Source organism: Mastigoproctus giganteus, chromosome 6 (genome assembly GCF_048544385.1).
Source record: "Mastigoproctus giganteus isolate SK-2022 chromosome 6, ASM4854438v1, whole genome shotgun sequence".
NCBI classification, from domain to species: Eukaryota; Metazoa; Arthropoda; class Arachnida; order Uropygi; family Thelyphonidae; genus Mastigoproctus; species Mastigoproctus giganteus.
In genome coordinates, this window is record NC_143580.1 from 82,656,058 (window position 1) to 82,682,628 (window position 26,571).

Genomic DNA, 26,571 nt, shown 5'->3' on the forward strand with positions numbered 1-26,571 from the left:
TTTAATAAGGGCTTTTATATCAAAAACACTTTTTAAATACATTCTTTCCTGATTTCATCTCCTGCAATTTTATTCAAAAAAAATTATTCCACAGGTTTATTTTGTATTTTTGGGTGTTTTGACTTAAAATGAGAAATTTTTGCAGGTTTCAAGCATTCATTTTATAGAATATCCCAGCAAATTTGATATTGTAGTTTCAGTAAAAGCATTTCTGATCCTGGACATATGAAGAAACCGAATTTTAAATATTCATTGTTATATCTCTAAACAAAATCATTTTTTGTGTGGTCAGTCAAGTTCATCTTCAGCATTCGATCATTCTTTATTAATGTTACTGATTAATGGATTTGTAGTATTTGGCTCATCTTTACAAAAAAAAAAAAAAAAAAAACTGAGCAATGTTCCTTTTCTTCATTTGTCACTCATTTTTGAACAACCCCACTTTTCAATATTTAATTATCAATTATTTTTCACTTTTGTATTTTGATGGGAAGTTGTTCCAAAACTGAAAAAAACAAGCCTCTCATTAAAATTTATTATAAGTAAAAACAAAATGAAGTGTTCATTTTGTTTTTACAGTCAATTAAGTATTGGTAATCTCTTATTTCTTAGGCAGTTTTGATTTTATTCAATAGAATTCCACCAATGATGAAAATATGATGCTCAAGGCAATTTAGCTATTTAAATATCTTGACAACCACTGACTTTGCATTCATAATTTGTATGAATATCTAAAATTATCACTCAGTTGAGCCAATATTTATTTTGCTTGCTTAATTTATAAACATAAGTATTTATAGAAAAACTTCAATCTCTACAACATCATTTCATTAATAAGCAGGTATATATTATCATTTTGAAGGTAAGGTATTAGCCATATATTAAAAAAATTACAAGTACATATTTAAATACTACAGATGACCATTTTGTAAAAATCACACTGAAGAAACCATTTTAAAATAAAAATAATTGGTGTACGTATGTATTTTACACAGGGATGGTGATTTCTCATACCTAACAAAAAATTGATATATCTAGAAATCTTTCAACTTCAGTGATGTCCGTACAGTGTACTCTAACTGAGTCATCAAAAGATAAAATTTAATTATTTTGAATTAATCTTTTTTGTTGAATATATCATCAACATTAAATATTTTTTATACTTATTCCATATTGAATTCCTCTGATTTTCTCTTATTCCTGTGATGTCAGCAACAATTTGTATTTCACTCCTGTGGAAGTATTTTCACAAAATTAAAAATCACACTATATAATTCTTGCCCACCTTTAGAAAAGATGTTTATCAAATATAATGTCTAATATTAGTTGTTTGAATAGATCACCATAAAACGTTAATAATCTGCACCAAAGAATAAGAAAAAGCAGAATGCAAAACCGTGAAGTGTTCCTTCTGTAACTAGCAAGATAAGACTGACAGAGGGTATGCGAAATACATTTTCTGTGACTGGAAATGAAAAGTCCAATAACTTTGAGTGTAAATGCCACACTGGAAAACCCCTTTTATTATTATTATTATTATTATTATTATTATTAGCCATATGGTACAAGAAAGCCTGTGGCTTGCGCTACACCAGCCAAAAAAAATTACCGAGTTACCCTGAGAGAGAGAGAGAGAGAGAGAGAGAGAGAGAGAGAGAGAGAGAGAGAGAGAGAGTGTGTGTGTGTCAAAAGTAGAAGGGAATCACCAAGAACGAGAAGAATGATTATTTCCAGCTCAGGACCCTGGGTGTGCCAAGCCCACACTCACCAGATTTAATTAGCATACCTAGCTAAGTTGTGTAAAAAGCTGTCTTTTGTAAAATAGATATGTACAAATAAAATGTTTGTGAAAAAAGTACATAATTTAAAAATGTTGCCGTCATCCCCACAAAAAAATGGTCATTTTACACTAGTGAGGTGCAGACAGGGGCCAGTTTTTTAATGAGCATTCACTTGGGGGCTAGGGCACTCTGTGACTGCTGCTGTTATATGGCAAGGAAAGGGTAAGGAAGGTACCTACACCGAAAAGGTTTGGGGAGGGAAAGAAAAGGGGTGAGGAAGGTACCTACACCGAAACGGTTTGGGGAGAAAAAGAAAGGGGTGAGGAAAACTACCCAAATCCAACATGTTTGCAAAAATTTGTCAAAGGCAAGGGGGAGGAGGGTTGTTGGCTTGCAAATGCTGCGATCAAACAGCAAAAAATGGGAAAAGAGTGAAAAGCCATAGGGCCTTTCTTCATTCTGCTTTAAAGTCCAGGGCTTCAGAGTCATAGAACTTTTCTTAAACTTTCCATAGGGTTTTGCGTATTGGACCAGCAAGTAATAGCCATAGACTGGTGCCATTTTGCTGATCCGCAGTTGAGAAAACTGATATAAATTACTATGAATTATATACTAAATATAAATTATATTACAGTAGTATATTAGTTTTGGTATAATAATACCAAGAATACCATCTCCTGCAATCATGTGGGGTCAGGTCCTTCCTAGGTACAAGTAGAAAAGAGGAGATTCCGTGAGTTAATGCAAATCTGGCAAAAAATATGGACAATGTCTGAGAAAGGAAGAGAGACTTGCTCTTTTATCCCTCTAGTATTAACTATTAGTATTACTTAATTATGGAGTGAGACCCTGAACCATTTGCCTGCTGACTAGCCATGCCCTGAAACAGGTCAAATTATCTGGGTTTCACTGATCCAATTCTGTTCTGGTGAACCTGACACAGGTCTCCACGTTATTCACCATTGCAACAACTTTGTGGATTTAAGGAGCCAGTGAGTGAGATAGAGAGAGAAACCTATATTTTGAATGAAACTAATCTGGCAGCATTGCTTACTAATCATTTTATAAGGTGTGTTTTTGACAGCACTAGAATTCTATTTAGTAGCAACATGCTTCCTGTGAGGCCTTCAACAGCAGATTTTTTTTTTTTTTTAAAGAAAACACAGCATGTGACACGTACATTTCTTGTGAACTAAGACCTAGCAGCAGCAACAGATAGAAGGGGAAGCATTAGTAGAGACATATGATGCAAGAAAGCAAGTGTATGCAGCATCAGCCAAAAAAAAAAACTTCCCATTTCATCCATCTATTCACTCCAAAAGTTTGTCCAGTTCTTCCTTTAATTTATTTAAGCCACAACAACAAACAGAAGTTTTTGTCACAGCAATCAACTATCCGCTGGCTAAAGGCAAATTTCTGCACATCTGTTCTTCAACAGTCTTTCCCCAATTTGAGTTTTCCTCAGGTTTGTAATCTGAACAAGAGGAAGAATCCCATCAGCATTGAGCCTGCTCAATCCCTTCAAGGCCTTATACATCTCAATCAGATTGCCTTCAGACATTGCAATTTGCAGAATTGGTGCTCTTACCAAGCCTTTCTTGGTAAGAGCACCCCTTTATTCCCCTCACCAGTCTTTTTTTCCCTTCTCTGTACTCGTTCTAGCAGCTCTACATACTTCCTAAAATGAGGCCTCCAAATCTGTACACAATACTCAAGGTGTGGCCTGAGAATTGCTTAATACAAGGGGGTAATCACCTCCGTATCCCTGCTAGAAAAATTGCTGTATATCATTGACAAAACCCCATGACCTGCTCAGCAGGTCATGGGGTCTGTCAATGCACTGCCTGTCTGCACTGCTCAGAAAACTTCATATCTGACTGCAAACTTACCCCCAGGTCTCTTCATTCTCCACTACCCTGAGTGCAACACCACACAGTTGGTACATTTCTTTAGGGTTACTGCTATCCATATGCAGTACTTAGCATTTGTCAATGTTAAACTTCAGTTGTCACTTCTCAGCCCAATCTGTCCAACTGTTGCAGTAGCATACTGTCATTAACCACCCTGACAATCTTTGTGTCATCTGCAAATTATGACATTAAGCCTGATATACCTTCATCAATATCATTGATAAATACATACAAAACAACAATGGGCCCAACTCTGAACCCTGGGGGATTCTACTAATAACGTTAGTCCATGAAGAGCAGTGTCCATTGATAACCACTCTGTCTTCTCCCACTCAATCATTCCTTTATCCATTGTAGCAACTTCCCCTTAATGACATACTGCTGCAATGTGTACAGTAGTCTCCCTCGTGCAACAGTATCAAAAGGTTTCCTGGACCAAGTATGTGATATCAAAATTATTTTTTGTATCCAGTTCCTTTGTGACCACATCATAGTTTGTTGTTGTTTGGTTTTTAGGAGCATTAGCAACTAAGGCCATATTGCTCCGGGATATGCGGTGGTCATTCCCTGACCTTTCCGCATCCTCCGAATTTGGTGGTGACGGGCTCGAACCCCAGTCTAATCAAGAAGCGTGTGCAATGCACTGCTGCTCCTTCCCACCTGGCTATGGAGGCGCCTCCACATCATAGTATTCAATAAAATTGGTCAGACAAGACTTCCCCTTGTCTGAATTATTACTGCAGTCTTGTCTCGACGATCCTGCAATGCTTCTTTAACCAGTGACTCCATTATTTTCCCTGGAACTGAAGTTAAACTAACAGGTCTGTAATTACTCTTATCCTCCTTTGTGAATTGGAGATACGTTTGCACATCTCCAATCTGTGAGGAGTTCTCCGGAGTCCAAGGATGCTCTCATAATTATGGCTAAGGGTTTGCTTACCTCCTTTGCTGTCCCTTTTAATAAAACTGGATAGATCCCACCACCCAAGTTGCCTTATGTTTAACTTTAACAATATCCCCTCCACTTTGCTCTCTGTTATTAAAAAATCATTTTGCTCCTTGTTAGAGTTTAATAAGCTTCTGTCCTCCACTTCCCTACAGTATTCCTCATGTGTGCATATAGATGCAAAATACTCATTCAGTTTGTCAGCTATCTGACCAGACAGTCGAACCATTGATATCAAGTGGACCAATCTGACTCATTCCCTTCCTTCCAGAGTTTATGTAAGTAAAGAAGTCTTTGCTGTTTTTCTATGCATCCTTTGCCAAAGATTTCTTGTAATCTGCCTTCGCTTGCTTAACTTCCTTTGTCATTTTTTCTTCTCTGCCATGAATCTTATTAGTTCATCTGACATCTATTTAGGCCTAAACCTTGGGAACATGGGAGGGAAGGACCTGTACAAGGGAGGAAAGGCTGAAGCCTTTCCTCCCATATCCAGGTTTACTTATGTTGGCACCAGGAGGTCTCAGACAATCCAATACAACTTGCCAATCAAACCCCTAACTCTCAGTATTCTCCTTCTCTGCCTTATGCATAGATCTCATCATATTGAAAATAGACAGACCATCAGCCAACTGCACATTTCTCTCAAGATGGTGTTGGAGTACACAGTTTGACCAGCTTCATATAAATTACTGAGAACTGGGTGGATACAGCTCCCACGGATGTTTGGACTTATCAGAATCTTTCTTCTATTTCCTTTGCTGCCGCTGCTAGATCCAGTTGCTTACAAGAAGTGTATATCCTTTGCATATACAGGATGATTCACTACCAATGTGCCGCCCGGGCTAGCTGGGTGGGTAAAGTGCCTGCCTGGCAACCCAAAGGTTGCGGTTTCGAATCCCGCCTCGGGCTTGGATCAAAGTACTGCAAAAACCTTGGGAGGTGCATTATGGCCACAGAAGCCAATGCGCCAACAACTATAAAAAAAAAAAACTACCAGTGCGACAAACTTGCAGGAGGTGTAGGGGGCACAAAGACGAATCGGAATCACATAGCATTGCAGGGTCCGAAATGCCTTCGTCATGCAGTAGAGGATGTTGAACGGGAGGTCGCATGAACAGCGATCCCGCTGGAAGTCAGCATTTGCGAACCGTTTCTGTTGAAGAAACCAAGTAGCAAAAGTCCTCCGGAGTGGATAATCTGCAGGCTCCAATGATTGGACGCGTTGCGGATGGTATGAACTCATTTGGTTTGTTGACAGTATCCTCCATACAGTGGATTGGGAAATACCCAATCGTTGGCCTATCGCTCGAGTACTCGTACTCGGATTGCCTTCTGCAAGACGTAGAACATTCTCCTCATTGTCTGGCATCCTCGTCGTTCGCTCTCGATTCATGGTACCTCTCGTGAAACAACCAGTCTCACGTAACCTTCTCATCATATGATTAAAATCGTATGATGAGCAGCACACCCGTGCGGGAAACGTTCCTGGTACAAGCGCAGAGCGGGTGCACCCGTTACAGTCCGCAGCTCCATACGCGAGGTGCATGTCAGCCAGTTCAACGTTTGAATACTCGTCCATCCTACTGCCTCAGGAACCGGTTCGCAAATGCTGACGGCCTCCCGTTCAACGTCCTCTACCGCATGACGAAGGCATTTCGGACCCTGCAATGCTATGTGATTCCAACCCGTCTTTGTACCCCCCCCCCCACCTCCTGCAAGTTGGTCACACTAGTAGTGAATCACCCTGTATATATATATATATATTTTTTTTTTTTTTTTTTTCTTATTATTATTATTTATGCATTTAATTTTTTTTAACAAGCCTAAATTCAGAATTGAAGGCTGTAATGCTTTGGCCATAATGTATAATAATCTATACCCCCCCTTGTGCTTTTTGATTTACTTTACTTTATTTTCAATATTTCTATTTAGTTTTCTACTATTGACCTGTTCATTTAATGAACAGGCCAATTTAATGAAACCTTGGGAGGTGCATTATGGCCACAGAAGCCGATGCGCCAACAACTGCCAAAAAAAAAAAAAAATTGTCTGCAAACTTGGACATTAAGCCTAATATACCATCATCAATATCATTTATAAATACAAAAAACAACAGTGGACCCAACACGGAACCCTGAGCGACTCCACTAATAACAGTAGTCCATGAAGAGCAGTGTCCATTGATTACCACTCTGTCTTCTCCCACTCAAACATCCCTTTATCCATAGCAGCAATTTGCCTCTAATGCCACACTGCTCCAATTTGTGCAGCAGTCTTCCATATGCAACAGTATCAAAGGCTTTTCTAAGATCCAAATATATGATATCAAAGTTATTCTTTGCATCCAGTTCTTTTGTGAATACATCATAGTATCCAATCAAGTTAGTCAGACAAGACTTCCCCTTAACAAACCCATGCTGTGTCCGAGCTATAACTGAAGTCTTGTCTAGATGATCCTGCAATGCTTCTTTAAACAGTGCCTCCATTAATTTCCCTGGAACAGAAGTTAAACTAACAGGTCTGTAATTACCTGTCTCCCTTTGATCCTCCTTTGTGGATTGCAGTCACATTTGCACATCTCCGGTCCATGAGTACCTCCCATGAGTCCAGGGAAGCTCTCATAATTATGGCTAAGGGTTTGCTTACTTCCTTCCCTGCCTCCTTTAATATAACTGGATAAATTCCATCCACCCCAGGTTCCTTTCTTGTGTTTATCATCAACAATTTCTCCTCAACTTTACTCTGTTATTACAAGATTATCTAGCTTACTGCCAGAGTTGATTACACCTCTGGCATTCCCCACCCTGAATAACTCCTCATGTGTGAATGTCGATGCAAAATATTCATTTAGTTTGTTATCTACCTGAGCAGGATCATCAACAGTTGAACCATCGATATCAAGTGGACCAATCTGATTCATCCCCTTCCTTCTAGAGTTTACATAAGAAAAGAACTCTTTACTGTTTTTCTTTGCATCCTTTGCGAAGGATTTCTCATAATCTGCCTTTGCCTGTCTAATCTCCTTTGTGACTTGGTTACAGACCAGCTTATATCTATCGTAGGCTTCCATGTCACCCATTTATTTATATGTATCCCATGCATTTTTCTTCTCTGTTACATGTCTAATTAGTTCATCTGACATCCATTTAGGCCTAAATCGTAAACAATATTTCTTTGTTGGTATGAAAAGTCTAGTAGCTTCCAAGGTTAATTCTTTGAATGCATTAGCATTAGTAGAGGCATTTGATGCAAGAAAGCAAGCTTATGCAGCATCAGCCAAAAAAAAAAAAAATAATAAAATAAATAATAACCACTTCCACTTCACCCCTCTGTTCGTTCGAAATACCTGTCCAGCTGAGCCTTAAACTTATTTAGGCTATCAACTTCCACGACAAGGGATGGAAGTCTGTTCCACCAATCAACCCCCTCGCTAATTTTCGCTAAAGGCAAATTTCCGCACGTCTATCCTACATCTGTGTTTCCTCAATTTGAATTTATGCCCTCTCAGGTGATTATTCTGAGCTAGGGGAAGAATCCCATCAGCATTGAGCATGCTCAAACCATTCAAGGCTTTATACACCTCTATGAGATCACCTCGCTGGTGCCTTGTCTCCAGACACTGTAATTTGCAAAACTTAAGCCTTTCTTCGTAAGAGCACCCCTTTGTTCCACTCACTAATCTTGTTGCACTTCTCTGTACTCATTCCAGCAGCTCTACATCCTTCTTGAAATGAGGCCACCAGACCTGTATACAGTACTCTAGGTGTGGCCTGACCATTGCCTTATACAAGGGAATAATCACCTCCTTATCCCTGCTAGAAAAATTCCTATATATCATTGACAATACACCATGAGCTACTCTTGCAACCTGTCTGCACTGCTCATGAACTTCATATCTGCCTGCACAACCACCCCCAGGTCCCTTTCATTCTCTACCAATGTCAGTGTAGTACCACAGAGTTGATACGTTGCTCTGGGGTTGCTGTTTCCCATATGTAGTACTTTACATTTGTCAATGTTAAACTTCATTTGCCACCTCTCAGCCCATCTGCTCAACCTTTTCAGATCCTGTTGCAGTAGAATAGTGTCAGTAGTGTCCTTGACAACCCTGCCAACCTTCGTATCATCTGCAAACTTGAACATTAAGCTTGATATACCATCATCATTATCATTTATAAATACAGAAAACAATAATGGACCCAATACTGAACCCTGAGGGACTCCACTAGTCCACGATGAGCAGTGTCCATTGATTACCACTCTCTGTCTTCTCCCCCTCAACCACCCCTTTATCCATAGCAGCAATTTGCTGAAATGTCTCACTGCTCCAATTTGTGCAGCAGTCTTCCATGTGCAACAGTATCAAAAGCCTTTCTAAGATCCAAGTATATAATATCAAAGTTATTCCCTGGATCCAGTTCTTTTGTGACTGCATCATAGTATCCAATAAAATTGGTCAGGCAAGACTTCCCCTTAACAAAACCATGCTGTGTCTGAGCTATAACTGAAGTCTTGTCTAGATGATCCTGCAGTCCTTCTTTAACCAGTGCCTCCATTAATTTTCCGGGAACAGAAGTTAAACTCACAGGTCTATAATTACTTGTGTCAACCTTTGATCCTCCTTTATGAATTGGGGTCACATTTGCACATCTCCAGTCCATGGGTACCTCCCCTGAATCTAAAGAAGCTCTCATGATTATGGCTAAGGGTTTGCTTACTTCCTTTGCTGCCTCTTTTAATATAAATGGATAGATCCTATCCACCCCAGGTGCCTTTCTTGTGTTTATCTTTTTTTCTTTTTTTTTTTTTTAATGAAAACCCCAACACGAAAGGTATCAAAACGTATAGTACTTAGTACCGTGCATGGTTGAAGAAGTATGGGGAGAGGGGGATGCTGGAAACTTTGCTCTAGAGACTAAACATGGGTTTCTTCAACAATTTCTCCTCCAATTTACTCTCAGTTATTACAAGATTCTCTAGCTTACTGCCAGAGGTGTATTCAACTCTGGCATTCCCCTTGCGGAATAACTCCTCATGTGTGAATGTCGATGAAAAATATTCATTTAGTTTGTAAGCTACCTGGGCAGGATCATCAACAGTTAAACCATTGATATCAAGTGGACTAATCTGATTCATCCCCTTCCTTCTAGAGTTTACATAAGTTAAGAACTCTTTGCTGTTTTTCTTTGCATCTCTTGTCAAAGATTTCTCGTAATCTGCCTTCGCCTGCCTAACCTCCTTTGTAACTTAGTTACAGATCAACTTGTATCTATCATAGGCTTGTGTTATTTGTTAATTTGTATGTATCCCATGCATTTTTCTTCTCTGCCATATGTCTCATTAGTTCATCTGACATCCATTTAGGCCTAAACCTTGAACAATATTTCTTAGTTGGTATGTAAAGCCTAGTAGCTTCCAAGATAAGTTCTTTGAATGCCTCCCATTTTGAATTTGCTGTTGGTAACATCATCAGTTGGTCCCACTGTATAGAATTTAAATACTGTCTCAGACCATCATAGTCGCCTTTACGAAAGCAATAACCCTTCCCTTTACCGCTAATGGTAGATACCTCTTTGAGTAAATCCCAATTCAGCACACTGTGATCACTGCCACCTAGTGGTTCATTTATCTGCAGATCTCCAGTCCATGGGTACCTCCCCTGAGTCTAAAGAAGCTCTCATAATTATGGCTAAGGGTTTGCTTACTTCCTTTGCTGCCTCCTTTAATATAAATGGATAGATCCTATCCACCTAAGGACTTCCTAATTCATTTCACAAATATACGTGGTCTCAATTCTAATCTCAACGATGTCCATTTCCACTTGCAGTCTTCCAAACCCCATGTACTTTTTCTGACTGAATCTCAGTTATCAGTTGATTCAACTACTACTCATCTCAGATGTCCAAATTATTTGCTGTATGATTCCTTTCGACTCAAAGGTGGTACTTGTACATATGTCCGTTCTGACATTCCCTGTCAGAGACTTGGCAATTTGGAATCTCCTCTCTTTGATCTTCTCTGGCTTAAAATCTCTCTACCTCATTGTGTAAAATTCATCTGTTGTCTCTACCATTCTCCCAGCTCCACTAATCACTTGGAGCTCTTTGACTTCCTCTCTTTGCAACTTGACTTTCTCCAGTCCAACTTTCCTAACAGTGAGGTAATTTTCCTTGGCGATTTTAACGTTCACAACTCCAGCTGGCTTCCGTTTGCTAGTCACACCGACCCAGCAGGTCGAGATCTGAGGCTTTTGCAATTACTAATGACCTAGCACAGATTGTTCATTTACCTACTAGAATACCGGACAATCCTAATCATACAGCCAATGCGCTTGATCTTTTTCTCACAAACAACCCTTCTAAGTACAAGGTTGAAGTGAGGGGTCCTTTAGGCACTTCAGATCACAACTTGGTGATTGTCTCTTCTCCAATGGAACCTTTATCTCATGGCTATTCCCAACCTCGTATTGTTTGGCATTACAAGAATGCAAAATGGGATGACCTGCGAGACTTCTTTTCTTCTTTTCCTTGGTCTGATTACTGTTTCAAAACTTCTGATGTCTACGTTTGCTCAGATCGTGTCAGTGAAATTATTCTTGCAGGAATGGAATCCTTTATCCCACACTCCACTTTAAAATCTCGTCCTTTATCTAAACCTTGGTTTTCCAATGAATGTGCTAAGGCTGTCCAAGAGAAGAACTTTGCATATCGTAATTGGCTTGTTTCTAATTCTTCAGTTTCATTTTCTGCCTACACCAAAGCTCGCACCAATTGTAAAGCAGTTATTAATCAGTCCAAACTAGAGTTTGAACAGGCTAAGAGTAGAAAACTTGCTTCTTGCCCTAATGGTAGCCAAGCATTCTGGTCTCTTGCCAAAGCTATTGGCCGCAGGTTTTGCCCATTTCTGCTCCCACCTATGTCCAAACCAGATGGTTCTGTTGTCACTTCAGCCAAGGATAAAGCTGACCTGCTAGCATCCCATTTTTCTTCGAGCTCATGTATTAATGATCTTGGTAAAACACCTCCCACCATTCCTAACACGCTCCATTCAATGCCTCCTGTGGTCTTCCGTCAAAAGGATATCAGAAGGATTTTGATGAATCTTGATGCTAAGAAAGCTCCAGGTCCTGATGGTATTTCTCCACTTGTTCTCAAAACCTGTGCTCCTGAACTTACTCCTATTCTTTGCCGCCTTTTTTCACTTTCTTATTCCAAAGGTGTTTTTCCTTCTGCTTGGAAATTTGCTCATATCCAGCCAGTTCCTAAAAAGGGTGACAAATCCCTCCCATCCAATTATCGTCCCATTGCAATTACTTCTACTCTTTCTAAGTAATGGAGAAATCAATTAACCGCCAACTCTTAAACTACCTAGAAACCTTTAGTCTGATCAACGATCGCCAGTATGGATTCCGTCAGTGTCGATCCACTGGTGATATTCTGGCTTATGTTACCCATTTATGGACTAATTCATTGGAAAGGTTCGGTGAAACACAAGTAGTTGCTCTTGACATCTCAAAGGCTTTTGATCGTGTTTGGCATAAAGGTCTTCTAAACAAGCTTCCATCTTATGGTTTGCCCACTGTTTTTAGTAATTGGTTATCCAGTTTTCTCTCTGATCGCTCACTGAGGGTGATGGTAGATGGCTCTCTGTCTTCTAACTTCTCCACTAATGCCGGTGTCCCCCAAGGTTCAGTTCTTCCCCTCACTCTTTTCCTCTTGTATATCAATGACCTTCTTCCATTGACTGGAAATCCTATCCATAGTTTTGCCGATGATAGCACATTGCATTCAACTTTCCATTTTGAGAAACCTTGTCCAGCTCAATCAGCTTCAAGCTCTCGAAAATCTGCTGCCAATTCCTTAAATGCCGATCTTCAGGTAATTCTCCAGTGGGGCAAAGACAACTTAGTTGATTTCAACCTTTCTAAAACTCAATCTTGTCTTATATCTCGCAAAAAGGATTCTTCTGCTCCTATTCTTATCTTTAGTGACACTCCGATTTCTAGGCAAAATGATATATCTGTTTTGGGGATTACCCTGACTTCTAATCTCTCTTGGCACAAGCACATTACAAATATTGCTTCCTCTGCATCTAAAAAACTTGGTTTTCTCTTTCGCTCTCGGCGTTACTTTTCTCTTAAACAGCTGCTCACTCTGTATAAATCGCAAATCCGCCCTGCCATGGAATATTGTTCCCACATCTGGGGTGGTGCCCCCAAAACCTCTCTCAGGCTTCTTGATTCCATTCAGAAGAAGGCAGTTAGGTTAATTAATGATTCATCTCTAACAGAGTCTCTCCACTTGCTTTCTCATAGACGCACTGTTTCTGCTGCATGCCTCTTCTACAGATACTTCCATGGGCACTGTTCTTCTGAATTGGCTTCTATAATTCCCGCTCTCTCTTTCAAAACAGTCCGAATGCGTGCCGCCACCAGCCAACATCCATTTACTGTCCAACTTCAAACCCACAGAACCAACTTTTCGTCTTCCTCATTTATTCATTCAACTGCCGTTTTCTGGAACAACCTTCCTTCATATGTATTTCCTGAAAATTACAATCTACAGAAGTTCAAGTCCAATATCAACAAATATCTTCTTTCGTCTTCTCAACCTCCAACCCAAGCACGGTACTAAGTACTATAGGTTATAATACCTCTCGTGTTTGGGGTTCTCATAAAAAAAAAAAAAAAAACCCCAGGGACCTTTCTTGTGTTTATCTTTTTTTCTTTTTCTTAATGCATGAAGAATCACTACTGATAATCAAATCAAGAGTATTACTCCCTCTAGTTGCCTCCCGAACATGCTGGTGTAGAAAACAATCATCCAATAAATCCACAAAAGCCTTTGTAGTGTGTGAGTGATCAGCCTACAAATTCCAGTCAATATCTGGGAAATTAAAATCCTCCATTATAAGACTCTGATTTACTGGCGCACTCTATTTCCCTGTACAGTTTCTTATTATACTCATCAGAGTCATTAGGCCTATAGCACACGCCTACTCTCGACACTGCACTGTCCAGTGATGTCGACTGGCTTCACTTCCTTAGATTTTATGTATTCCTTAACTAATAGCATAACCCCTCCTCCCTTCCTATCCTGTCTATCCTTTCTGTAGACATTGTACTCCTCAAATTCCAGTTCTGCCTTCCTTATATCTGTGTAATGCCACGTCTCTGAAATCCCAACAATATCTGCCTTTGATGTTTTGAGCAATGCCTCAAATTCATCAAACTTATTTACTAAACTCCTAGCATTGGTGTAAATGCAAGTATATATGCACCTGTTCTTTTTCTTAGCTACCCTAACACAACCCATGTGTTTACTTGTACCCCAATAATTCCTAGCAGTCTCTGAAATATCCTGCATCTTATTTTCCAGGCTGCTGCTCATTCCAATAGAAGCAGTGCAAGAATCACTTTCACCTCTGCCAGTGACTACTGTTAATCTATTAATCCTTGTATCCCCCCAATCTAGCAGTTTTCCGACCCACCTAGCACTGCCTCGATAGCATCAGCAAACATTCTTGCACCCTTTCTATTTAAGTGTATCCCATCCCTGTAGAAGCAGTCTCTCCTGTTAACAAGTACAGACCAGGCTGGAAAAAATTCTACCCCTTGAGCCTTGCACAATCTTTCCAGGGCCGAATTGATCGACAGGGCTCTCATCATATACTCCCTCCTATCGTGTCTGGGCAGAATTGCAGACACTTTCAAATTCAACCCTAATTCATGGCTTTTTTTCAACAGTGACTTGTACTTGTTAAGTAATTCCGCTGGTCTCCTACTCTTAATATCATTAGTGCCAACGTGTACAACTATATCACCTTTTGTGCCCTTAAAAGATGATATCCGCTCTACTACGTCATCACCCTTTGCCCCTGGCAGACATACCCTGGTCCTGTTCCACCTATCTGTTTTACAAAGCATGTTTCCCATTTCCCTGACAATAGTCACCAACAACTACTAGTTCCTTTGGGACCAGCGCATTCTGCCTTGGGGGCTGCTGCTCTGTTGCGTGATGACCAAGTGCAAGCTCTGGCATTGGTGTGAGCAGCTGAGAGCTTGATGGGCCCCTCACTTTTAATCCTTCGAGGGCATCCACCCTATCCTTCAAGCTCTCATGTAGGCCCATAACAACGCTGAGTTGCCGCCTATTTCCTTACACTCCTTGCATCGCGCACAGACAAAGACATCCCCCATGGCAGTACCATGTCCCGTACCTGACTGCTCCGCAAAAACCTCAAGCAAGTAGTGCATTTTAAAAGGCTGTGATTCAGAGGGCAACTGCCCCCCCCTCAATTCTCCCCTGAGCCACAGCACTCCCATTAGCTTGAGCCTTTTGTTTTGCTGCTCTGGTCTGAGTCATTTTTTCGGTTTAATTTCAATAAAATCGCAATTTCGGTACAAAATTAAAACCCTAAACTTGTATCCCAACACAGTTATAACGCTATATTTATGTTTCAGCATCGAGTGTTATCTATGAAATCCCTTTATATAACTTCCATATCAAGTTAAGTATTAATTATTTATTTTTACTAATTATTTATGTTACATAACCTATGTTGTTATATGTATAGTTAAAAGTACAATTTAATTGACAATGAAGTTCAACAAGATTAATAGATTTTACTGATTAATTGACAATATTATGTACTATACTTTACTATATTAAGCTTATGCTATCTAGTTCGAGATATTTTGTATCGCCTAACAATGTCGGCAATTTACGAACAGTAAACCCTTACCAATACTAAGTAATACCTACAAAATCTCTATCTAAGTTACTTTAAACTAAGTATCGTAAATAGGAATATAAAGCTACTCTAGAAAATAAGTTAATATGCCAATTTAAGCTAATAAAACAGAAAATAAATCAGAAAAAACTTCTCTGTTCCAGGAGCGGCAAAAAGCTACATCCGCACAGGCTTCCCATTTTGAATTTGCTGTTGGTAACATCATCAGTTGGTTCCACTGTATAGAATTTAAATACTGTCTCAGAATACCGTAGTCACCTTTCCGAAAGCAAAAACCCTTACCTTTACCCTTGATGGTAGTTACCTCTTTGAGTAAATCCCACTTCAGCACACTGTGATCACTGCCACCTAGTGGTTCCTGTATCTGCAGATTCTTGATGCATGAAGAATCATTACTGATAATCAGATCAAGAGTATTACTCCCTCTAGTTGCCTCCTGAACATGCTGCTGTAGAAAACAATCATCCAATAAATCCACAAAAGCCTTGTTAGTGTGTGACTGACCAACCTACAAATTCCAGTCAATATTCGGGAAATTAAAATTCCCCATTATAAGTTACCTCTCTATTTCTCTGCACAATTGCCCATTATACTCACCAGATTAATTAGACCTATAACACACACCTACTCTCATTTTTCCTTTCCCAGTGCTTATGTCACACCAAACAGATTCAACATTGCATTGTTCACCAACATCAATTGGATGCACTTCCTTAGATTTTCTTTCTTAACTAACAGCATAACCCCCTCCTCCCTTCCTGTTCTGTCTATCCTTTCTGTACACTGCGCCTTGTAGCCATGTGGGAAAGAGCAGCAGTGTGTAGCACACTCTTCTTGATTAGACCGGGGTTTGAGCCCGTCGCCACCAAATACGGAGGATGCAGAAAGGTCAGGGAATGACCACCGCATATCCCAGAGCAATATGGCCTTAGTTGCTAATGCTCTCAAAAACCAAAACAAACAACCTTTCTGTACACATTGTACTCCCCAAATTCCAATTCTTAACTGCTTATGTCTGTGTGACACCATGTTTCTGATTATCCCAACAATATCTGTCTTGGATGTCTTGACTAGCACTTCAAGCTCATTGAATTTATTACTATACTCCTAGCATTGGCGTACATGCAAGTATACATGCACCTGTTTCTACTCTTAGTTACCCTAACACAGCCCATGTATTTACCTGTTCCACTATGACTCCCAGCAGTCCTGGAATTTCCCATTGCCTTGCTTTCCAGGCTACTGTTCAATTGCATTTCAATAGAAGTAGTGCAAAAATCACTTTTACCTCTGCCATCGGCTACTATTAATCTATTAGTCCATGTATCCCCCCAAACTAGCAGTTTTCCGACCCACCTAACTCTGCCTCGATAGCATCGGCAAATATTCTTCCACCCTTTATATTTAAGTGTATCCCATCCCTGTAGAAGCAGTCTCTCCTGTTAACAAGCACAGACCAGACTGAGAAAAATACTACCCCTTGAGCCTTGCACAATCACTCCAGGGCCGAATTGATCGAGAAGGCTGTCATCATATACTCCCTCCCATCGTGTATGGGCAGAATTGCAAACACTTTCAAATTCAGCCCTAACTCACAGCTTTTTTTCAGCATTGTCTTGTACTTATTAAGTAATTCTGCCGGTCTCCTACTCTTAATATCTTTAGTGCCAACGTGTACAACAATATCATCCTTTGTGCCCTTAAAGGATGATATCTGCCCTACGTCATCAACCTTTGCCCCTGGCAGACATACCCTGGTCATGTTCCATCTATCCTTTTTGCATAAAACATTCCCCGTTTCCCTGACAATAGTCACCTACCACAACTAGTTCCTTTGGGACCAGCGTATTCTGTCTTGGGGTGTGCCTCTGTGTTGTGTGAAGTTCAAGTGCAAGCTCTGGCATTGATGTGGGCAGCTGAGAGCTTGATGGGCCCCTCAATTTAAATCCTTCGAGGGCATCCACCCTGTCCTTCAAGTTCTCATATAAGCCCATAACAATGCTGAGTGGTGCCTGATTTCCTCGCACTCCTTGCATCACGCACACAGAGACATTCCCCTTGGCAATATCATGTCCCGTTCCTGATTGCTCCACAAACATCAAACAAGCAGTGCATTTCAATAGACTGTGATTCAGAGGACAACCGTCCCCCCTCAGTTCTTCCCTGAGCCACAGCACTTCCACTATTTTGGACCTTTTGCTTTGCTGCTCTGGTCTGAGTCATGATTTCTATTCAAGTTCAATAAAATTCGAATACAAAATATAACTATATATGTGTATTTCGGTATTGAATATTATCTCTGAGTTACGTTATATGACTTTCTTATCTCCTGTCAACTTATATGTATTAATTTATGATGTTACATTTGTAATAACTAGGCTGCTATATTTATTTAGTTAAAAAAGTACAATTCAATTGACAATGAAATTTAATAAGATTAATAAATTTTACTGATTAATTGATACTAATATACTCGCTATCTAGTTTTCCGTTAAACCTTACGCTAACGCACGTATCATATAACAATGGTGGCAAGTTATGAATGGTTAATCTGTGGACACGAGCTATTATTTACTTTCCAAATCGTGCTAAATTCAAAATAAACCACTGAGCTTGACTAGGTCTATAAGCTACTTATAGAAAATAATTTAATCTAACAATTAAGTCAATAAAGCGGCTAAGTTTTAAAAACTTTCGTTTGCGGGAGCTGCAAAACCTGTCCACATGTGGATTTGATACCCTTACCGATACTAAGTAATAACCTACAAAATCTCTATCTAAATTCAATTTAAACTAAAGTATTGTTACTAGGAGTGTAAAGCAACTCAAAAAAATAAATTAATATGCCAATTTAAGTCGGTAAAAAGCAAAAACTTCTCTATTTGCTGGAGCCATAAAAACTTCACCTGTTCACATGTACTCTCGCACCCATTCCAGATTATAAAGAGCATGGCCCTCGAAGCCCTGAGAATATATTCTCCTTATACTTTTCAAAAAAGTTAAATACTATTCTGCTAGAAATTCTTAAAGAACAACAACAAATACCCAGAGAGAATCATTAAGAGAATTTTAAACACCATTGAGAACTCCACATCTCCTAACAATAATTCAAATCAGTCCTAATTTTTCTTCCTCTTCCACTTGAAGACAGAAGATTGAGACATAATGGTGATCATCAGTAGACAAAATTATCGGTGTTTTACCAGCAACAAGAACCTGAAGAAACTTCTCCCTCCCCAGTAGATGAGACTATGGTCTGTCAGCTTGATTGTGAATGCAGTAAATTCTGTGTTGGGTAGCTTCACTGGAAAGCATAGAAGAAAATCAACAAGCATGTACAGAAAATATTAATCAAGCTGATATAGTCCAGTACACTATTAATAACAGCTGTAGATTTAAATTGAAAAAGGTCTTCGGTGTAACACATTGCAAAAAAAGAAAGAAAAGAATTGAAGAAAAGAACCTTCCATATTCAGAATTACAGCAGTACTATTAATGAGAATAATGGGAGGTAACCATTCCTCCTGCATTCTTTAACCAGTTTTAGGATGAATAAACCACCATACATGACTGCTGTTTCTCTCAAGCTCAGTCTGAATATGCCACGAGAATAATTAAACGAGATAACCACTATATGGAACAAATAGCTTTATCAATTGATAACAAGAATAGTGGACTCTCAAAACAACTCCACTCCAACTCCGTCCCCTACTCATACAAATGGCAGAGCTAGCTGCAAATCATGGGTTTCATTCCGTTGATCTTTAGACATCTTACAACAGAAGACAACAGAACTGAAGTTATCTTATCACATGGCTGGAGCTTTCACCATTCCCTACAGCTCTGATTCCTTTAATTCATTATGCACTTAGTGTTTTCAGGATATAGTGCCTGTGCACCACAGTTAGTATTCTGTAATGTTGTATTATTAATTCATTTTATATATTACTATGGAAGGACATAAAAACTTCTGAAAATTTCTATTCAGTTAGATGTGTAGTTAAGTATTAAATTAAAATAAATTATGGAAAAACAGTGCAGTGTAGTGTGTTTAGTTATCAAATTGTTTATCCTTATGTTCATTGTTATGTCTTTCTGCTTGTACATTGTGAATAGCTTATGTATCTTCTAAACCCAGATGTTTTCACAATTTTCTAATCATCTGATGGAATATTATACATGTATATGCAACAGAAAGCTTCTGCAGACAGAAACTCTCCCCTCAAACTCAGTCACTGTAGCATTAGCTAAAACTTTCTTAGAAAGAGGCACTCTGCTCGAAAGCTATTCCTTTATTTTTGTTTTTATGTTTTTTATTAACTTTTAGTCATTTATTTTTATCAGTTCTTAGCTAGTTTTTATCATATTTATCATTCTTGGTTTTATATAATTTATTAAATATTTTTATACAGAAAGAGGCTATGCCCAGCAAGTACAATGACCTTTTAAATATTTTATTTAATATTTGTGTTTAGCCAGTGGCTGAAATTTTACTGATGTTAAGTTCTCAGCAATGAAAAGTTGGCTGTCTAGAAGAGTATTGAAACAATGATAAAAAGATTGTCTTTGAACTTAAAATAGTATATTCAAAGGGAACGTAACATTTCCACCATTGATCATACAACAGATCCACTAAGCAACAGACCTAGTGAGAAAAGAAGACTTCTGACCTACCTACAACAAATTTGGCAGGAAAGGTGGACAGCCTCCACCAAAGGAGAAATAACTCAAATTTATACTGGGCATCAACAGAGTATTTCCCCAGTCCCTGACCTGGTTTTCACCAGGACTACAAACTACCTATCTTCTAACTGGACATGGTGCCATTTGCAGCAAACTCACTATGCTAGGCATTGAAAACAACCCCCTATGTGCATGTGGCTCCCAAGAAACCTGGGACCACTTGATGTTTGACTGCCATCTGTACGAAGATCTCTGAGCCCTTCTCATCACTCAGCTCCAGTACATTCCCAGGAACCAGGAACACTGCCTACTTGATGACGAACAGAACTACAAACCATTCACAATGTTTGCCGAAGACTTGTTCACAAGGTGCAGAACCCTACCGCAACCAAGAAACTTGGCAACCACTTAGCATGACCAGAACAACCTCATCACTGCGAACCCTGCACTGAACCTCAGCCTGAGCAGCCCTGGCTGGACACATTGTGAAAACCAAGACTTTGAATGCAGCTAAGCTGCCACCTTGCCAGTTGGCAATCTGGGTAGGTCACCTAGCCTCAACCACTTTCTTTCCCTATCCTGGTGGGGGGAGACGATCTGTTGTCTCCTTCCTTCCCCACCACCCCCCACTGGAAATCATTGGGTCGTCTTCTCTTTAGTTAGTCTCCATACTTCTGACTTTTTCCCACTGCCTTCAGTCTCTCTCCCCTACTCTGTCTGTACACTAGTGCACGTCCCACACATCCGAATTTAAATTTGACAAAATTAAACTGTATTCACCAGGCTTTCAAATTCTAGCATTATCTTCCCAATTTTTTTTTTTAGGCCCAAGCCACTGAATCTCAGGAAATTAGGTGGCAGGCCTGCCAGCATAAAACAAGGCCCCGAGTGCCAAGCGAGTGATCTAGCGATTTACAAAGCGAATTTGAAAGCGTTTTTCTAAAGAGTTGTTAAAGAGATTTTCAAAGGCTTTACTTTCAAAGTTATTTATTTCCTGGCTCTTGTTAAATAAAGAAGGAAGCCTCCTACAAGAAAGGAAAGACACCTTTCTTTTGTATATATAACTACTTTTCTAACACATTAACCACTAACCTTTTATCGCTTGGTCACTGGTGGCCACTCCTGCCTCCACGTGGCGGGGCCGGTAACCTGGGGGATAAATCAACCCTCGGGGCTAAAAGGAGCAGTAATGGAAACCAATGAATTTCCACGTCTAGAGCCCAAGAGTGCTCAATATGACAATCATGAACCCGACCATGACTTCTCTACCTCGAAGAGAATGAAAAAAGATGCAGGCAGACAGGAATCACCAGCCTTCCTGATTATCCATTCTCTGTCGGCACAGCCTGTTAGCAAGCTCTCCCCTTTCATCATCCAACGATGCCTGGAACATGCAGCATCATCTCCAAAAATGGTGAAACGTCTCCAATCCGGGGACTTGCTAATAGAGACTTCTCTCCCAAGACACTCTGAACAACTATTGAAATTCACCACTTTAAGCGGAATTCCAATACAAGTCACTCCACATAACACCCTGAATTCGTCCAAGGGAGTGATTACTGAGTGGGATCTACTGAACATGTCTGAAGAAGAAATAGTACAAGAACTAAAGACACAAAATGTAACTCAAGCAAAAAGAATCATGATACGAAAAGATGGCACCTTAGTCCCAACACGTAACATAATTCTAACTTTCAATACACCGAATCTACCAGCATCAGTCAAAGCAGGTTACTTAAATTGCCGTGTTCGACCCTTTATTCCAAATCCCCTAAGATGCTACAAATGCCAGAAATTTGGTCACTCCCAGACAGCATGCCGTGGCGTTTCAACATGTCCAAACTGTGGCTCCACAACTCATACCCAGTTAGAATGCAAAGCACAAACTCCGCAGTGTCCTAATTACAGGGGAAGCCATCCAGCATACTCTAAAGAATGTGATCTCTGGAAGATAGGCAAAAAAATACAAAAATATAAGACTGAAAATAAAGTCTCCTATCAAGAAGCTAGGAAACAAATTAAACTAATCATGCCCAATAGCTCTTATGCCTCGGTTACCCACTCTCACCAATCAGTAGCATGTCAGACGGAAGTGTCACTCTCTCCAGATAAATTGATCGCAGACTGGGCTCGATCAGTTCTATCGACCCAGCCTACATCAAAGCCAAACACAGTTGATCAAAGTATGAATACACCTCTCATAGTTCCAACTCAAATCATAACCAAAGGTAAAGTAACAGAAAAACTGCAAAAATCAGATCCTGTCGAGGTTAATCAACCACCCTCAACAAGGATGGATACCGATGATACGACTACCCAAGACCTTCTTGAATTACATGCAGATGATGAAATGGAAGATAGCAATAATTCAACACGCCCCAATTTCCCCAGAAAAGAAAAACCTAAGCTGGATCATCACAAACAACCCACTTATAAAAAGCAGTCAGATTCATCTCCCTCTTACAAATCCAAATAATGGAACAGATCATCCAATGGAACTGTAGAGGCCTTCGCAGTAACATTGATGATATCCATGAATTAATTCACCACTACAGACCTCTTGCAATGTGCTTGCAGGAAACGAATTTGACACATCAGATCTCAATCAAAATCAAAAATTATACTTTGTTTAGACAAGACAGAGCTGGCACTAACAGTGCTCACGGAAGAATAGCAATACTCGTGGATTCAAGCATCCCCTCCAGACGCATCCATTTGCAAACCTCCTTAGAAGCTTTTGCCACTCGCGTTGTAAATGGTATTACACTGACACTGGTTTCAATCTACCTTCCACCAAACCATCAATATACCATTCAGGAAATTGATGATCTTGTCTTGCAGTTACCATCTCCATTTTGTATACTAGAAGACTTTAATGCCCACCATCCAATATGGGGTTCCCCTATATCAGACAGACGAGGGAAGCTTATTGAAATGTTGATAGACAGGCAGAATTTAACTTTACTAAATACTGGCTCTCCCACGTATATCCATCTCCCTACAGGTTCAACTTCTGCAATAGACCTTACCATATGTTCCCCAATCCTCTTTCCAAGTATAGATTGGATAACTCTAAGCGATCCTTATAGCAGCGACCACTATCCCATAATCTGCAAAATTCAAACATCCTGTTCCTTCCCAACAGAAAATCCAATTAAATGGAAATTTTCAAGAGCTGATTGGACAAAATACAGAATGCACATATCATTTGACAACTACATCATTCAGTCCTGTTCCATCGACAGTGTTACTGAACACATCACAAATCAAAATCTGACAGCCGCATCCGCTGCCATTCCTCAATATCAAGTAAGAAATAGACGAAAAACAAATTATTGGTGGAATGAAGACTGCAACCATGCGAAAAAAGAGAAAAATAAAGCGTGGAACCTTTTCCGCAAACACCCAACCACCTCCAATCTTATTAGTTATAAACAACTTAGAGCAAAAGCTCGTTACATCAGACGTAAAGCGAAAAAAGAAAATTGGATTAAATTCGCCTCGTCAGTAAATAAAAATACTGATATCAGATTAATCTGGAGAAAAATAAAATGTTTAAACAGTAAATTCCCTCCTTTATCCATCCCACTACTGAACTGGAATGGACAGGAGCTTACTACTCCTACAGAAATATCAAATGCACTGGGAACCACATTTTCTCAGTTGTCCTCTTCTATTGCCTATGATCAAACATTTCAAAAACTTAAAACAATTGCAGAGAAATCCAGACTAAATTTCACTGACAATTCCGCATTACCTTATAATAAACCATTTACCATGTTTGAGCTGCAACAATCCCTTAACAACTCAAGAAACAGTGCTGCTGGCCCAGATGGGATATACTATGTAATGCTGCGAAATTTGGATCAGAGATCACTCTCATTGCTGCTCATATTTTTCAATCGAATTTTTTCCGAACATACCTTCCCAAGTTCCTCGAGTCATTCTCAACAACAACAACATAAAACAAATTACTGGTGTACCTGGTCTGCTTCCATGGGGCTTAGTGTGGGCAATGTTGGGACCCACAAGGGTCCCAGCGGCTAAATGGCCAGAAGAACAACGGTACACAACACTATGCACCACAATATCCATACACTTTTAAATCTCTGGCCTGTACAGTGTACTGTATCACACAACAATGTAAACTACGTGGAGATGGGGGAAACCCCTGGTGCCATTAGACCTTAAACACACTATACTACAATAGCATCATCCAGCATAGAATCCAAAAAGGCATTTTCTGCCACTAATCAAATATGTACCAAAATTGGATCCAGTTTAAATGATAACGCTTATGTTTCCTAAGAGCTCACTTTATTTGGACTTCACTAATTCACAGCCCCTATTTTTCATACTGCCTTCTTTTTTAAAGCATGTATTTTATTTATGCAGACTGAAATTTTCATTATATAGGGTATCAAAATTATGTTAACACTTATGGAAAAAACGTTTATTGTAATCAACATTTATTAGCAGTAACTGAAATCAACATTAATCAACATTTATTGTATTGTATATGTGGAATATTATGTATGTAAGGTCTCAACCTGTTGCCCATTGTTATCAACACACAATAGGAAATGACCGAAACTTGCATTTCACGTTCTGATACATAATTCTCTGGGAATAGATGTTACCACATTCGTAATTCTTTTCTTGAGTTCATTGATATTCCGAACTTTCGTGTTGTACACTCTATTTCACCATACCCCACAATCAGAAGTCGCAGAGCATCAGATCGGGAGAGTGGGGAGACCATTGCAAAGTCCCACATCTTTCTATCCATCTTCGTGGAAATGTGTTATCTAGGAAATCATGAACAATATGACTAAAATGTGTAGGTGCACTGTCCTGTTGAAAATACCCCACTGAGCATATTATCAGTGGAAGTTCATCGATGGCATAGGACTGCAACATATGTAAGTAGGATTCAGAATTCACTGTTGGGGTGTCAAAAAAATTAAGGTCCAATTACACTATGCCAGCGGTAACAGCACACCAGACATTCACCTTTCAGGGAGGCACATTCATTCGTGCTTGCAAAGTACTCGTGGATTTTCGGTACCCCAAAAGATTGTCTTGTCGGTTCACATGGCTGCTAATGTGAAAAGTGGCTTCATCACTGAACGGCATCTGATACACAATGTCCGGTTGGATGTTTGCCATTTCTGCTAAAATCTGGCAGCATTCCACACAAACACATTTTTGACCTTCTGTCAATGCTTGGACGAGTTGGATATGGTACGGGTGCATTCCGAGGTCCTGCATTAAAATTCTCCACACAGTTTTCTGTGAAATCCCTGTTTCCAAAACTGCATTGTTTGGTAGACTTTCCTGGACTATTCAGAATTGATAGCTGAATGACAGCGAAGTTCATTTCACTTCTACCTGTTCTGGGACGTCCGGCACTACCTTTGTAGTTGTCTGCAACCGAGCCAGCTCGAACAAACTTTTTGTATATATGATAAATCGTTAAACGGCTTGGTGGGTCTTGTTGAAATTGTTCTTGGAACTTGTTGCAGCCTATGATTGGAGAATGAAACACTTCCATCAAGCTTGCCACCACTCTTCTTTCTTCTAGCATTAACCTATCTGCCATTATATCTGAAAAAAAAAATAAATAAATAAATAAAATTCAAACGTTCGTTCCATATAAGTGTTAACATAATTTTGACATACCCTGTATGTTAAAATTTGAATGATACAATTCTGAATTTCTTTCAGAATGGTTTCACAGTCACTAGATAAAAGTAAAATAATTCAAAAGAAAAAAATTAAAGTTGCTATTGGAAAATGCACCTACATAGCCTCTGCCAAAATTTGATCAAACTATGATAGCAGTATACCCCCCCCTCCCATTAGTCCAAATTGCTGAGGTGTTTACATGTTCTGTTGTACACTGACAAGTAGTGCTCACCCACTTATTACTAAAAAAGTACCTCTCCATGACAAGAGGATGATGATGACATTTGGTATAGAGCAAAGGTAATAGAGCTAGTAACAACTGCCATTAGATTGCACTCTAGTGATAATGTTTTATATGTAGTTTTGTTTGTATCATCCTTACTTTGTCTCTGCCTTCATTTAAATATATTTTCTTTATTTGTTATTTTTAAGAATGAATGGAAATTCTGTGGATTGCATAAAATTAGAGAGCATGTGAAATATGGGCCTTAGTTTTTTTGTTTTTTTTCCAACAGAAAATAAAAAATTTTCTGTTGTAAATTTTCTGTCCCTAATAAAATGTATTACATTTAATACATTTTATTAGGGACTATAAGCAAAGCCTATTGATTTGCACAACCAATGTACAGGGCTGAAGAAAATCCTCAGTCCATTTTTCCAACTAAATTCCAACCAGCAGTACAGTATTGATATCTGTGCTGATGTGGTAAATGTTTCCCCTACATTTTAATTGGCTATGGGGTACCAGTTATGTTGCCTTCTGCTCTTTTGACCTAAATCCATTAGATTTTTACTTGTACAGATACTTAAA

The 26,571-nt window shown here is 39.4% G+C and overlaps 1 protein-coding gene across 4 annotated transcripts in view; it reads left to right on the forward strand.

Moving 5' to 3' along the window:
- Tango11 (transport and golgi organization 11) overlaps positions 1-26,571 on the forward strand; it is a 92,095-nt gene that overhangs the window by 34,815 nt on the left and 30,709 nt on the right. The window contains exon 1 of one of the 4 annotated variants that reach the window (XM_090375227.1): positions 5,233-5,427. The exons of the other annotated variants lie outside the window; for them this stretch is intronic. The gene's annotated coding sequence lies outside the window, so the exon portion shown is untranslated. Of the gene's footprint in view, positions 1-5,232; positions 5,428-26,571 lie in introns of those variants that run through there. 4 annotated transcript variants of the gene reach the window in all.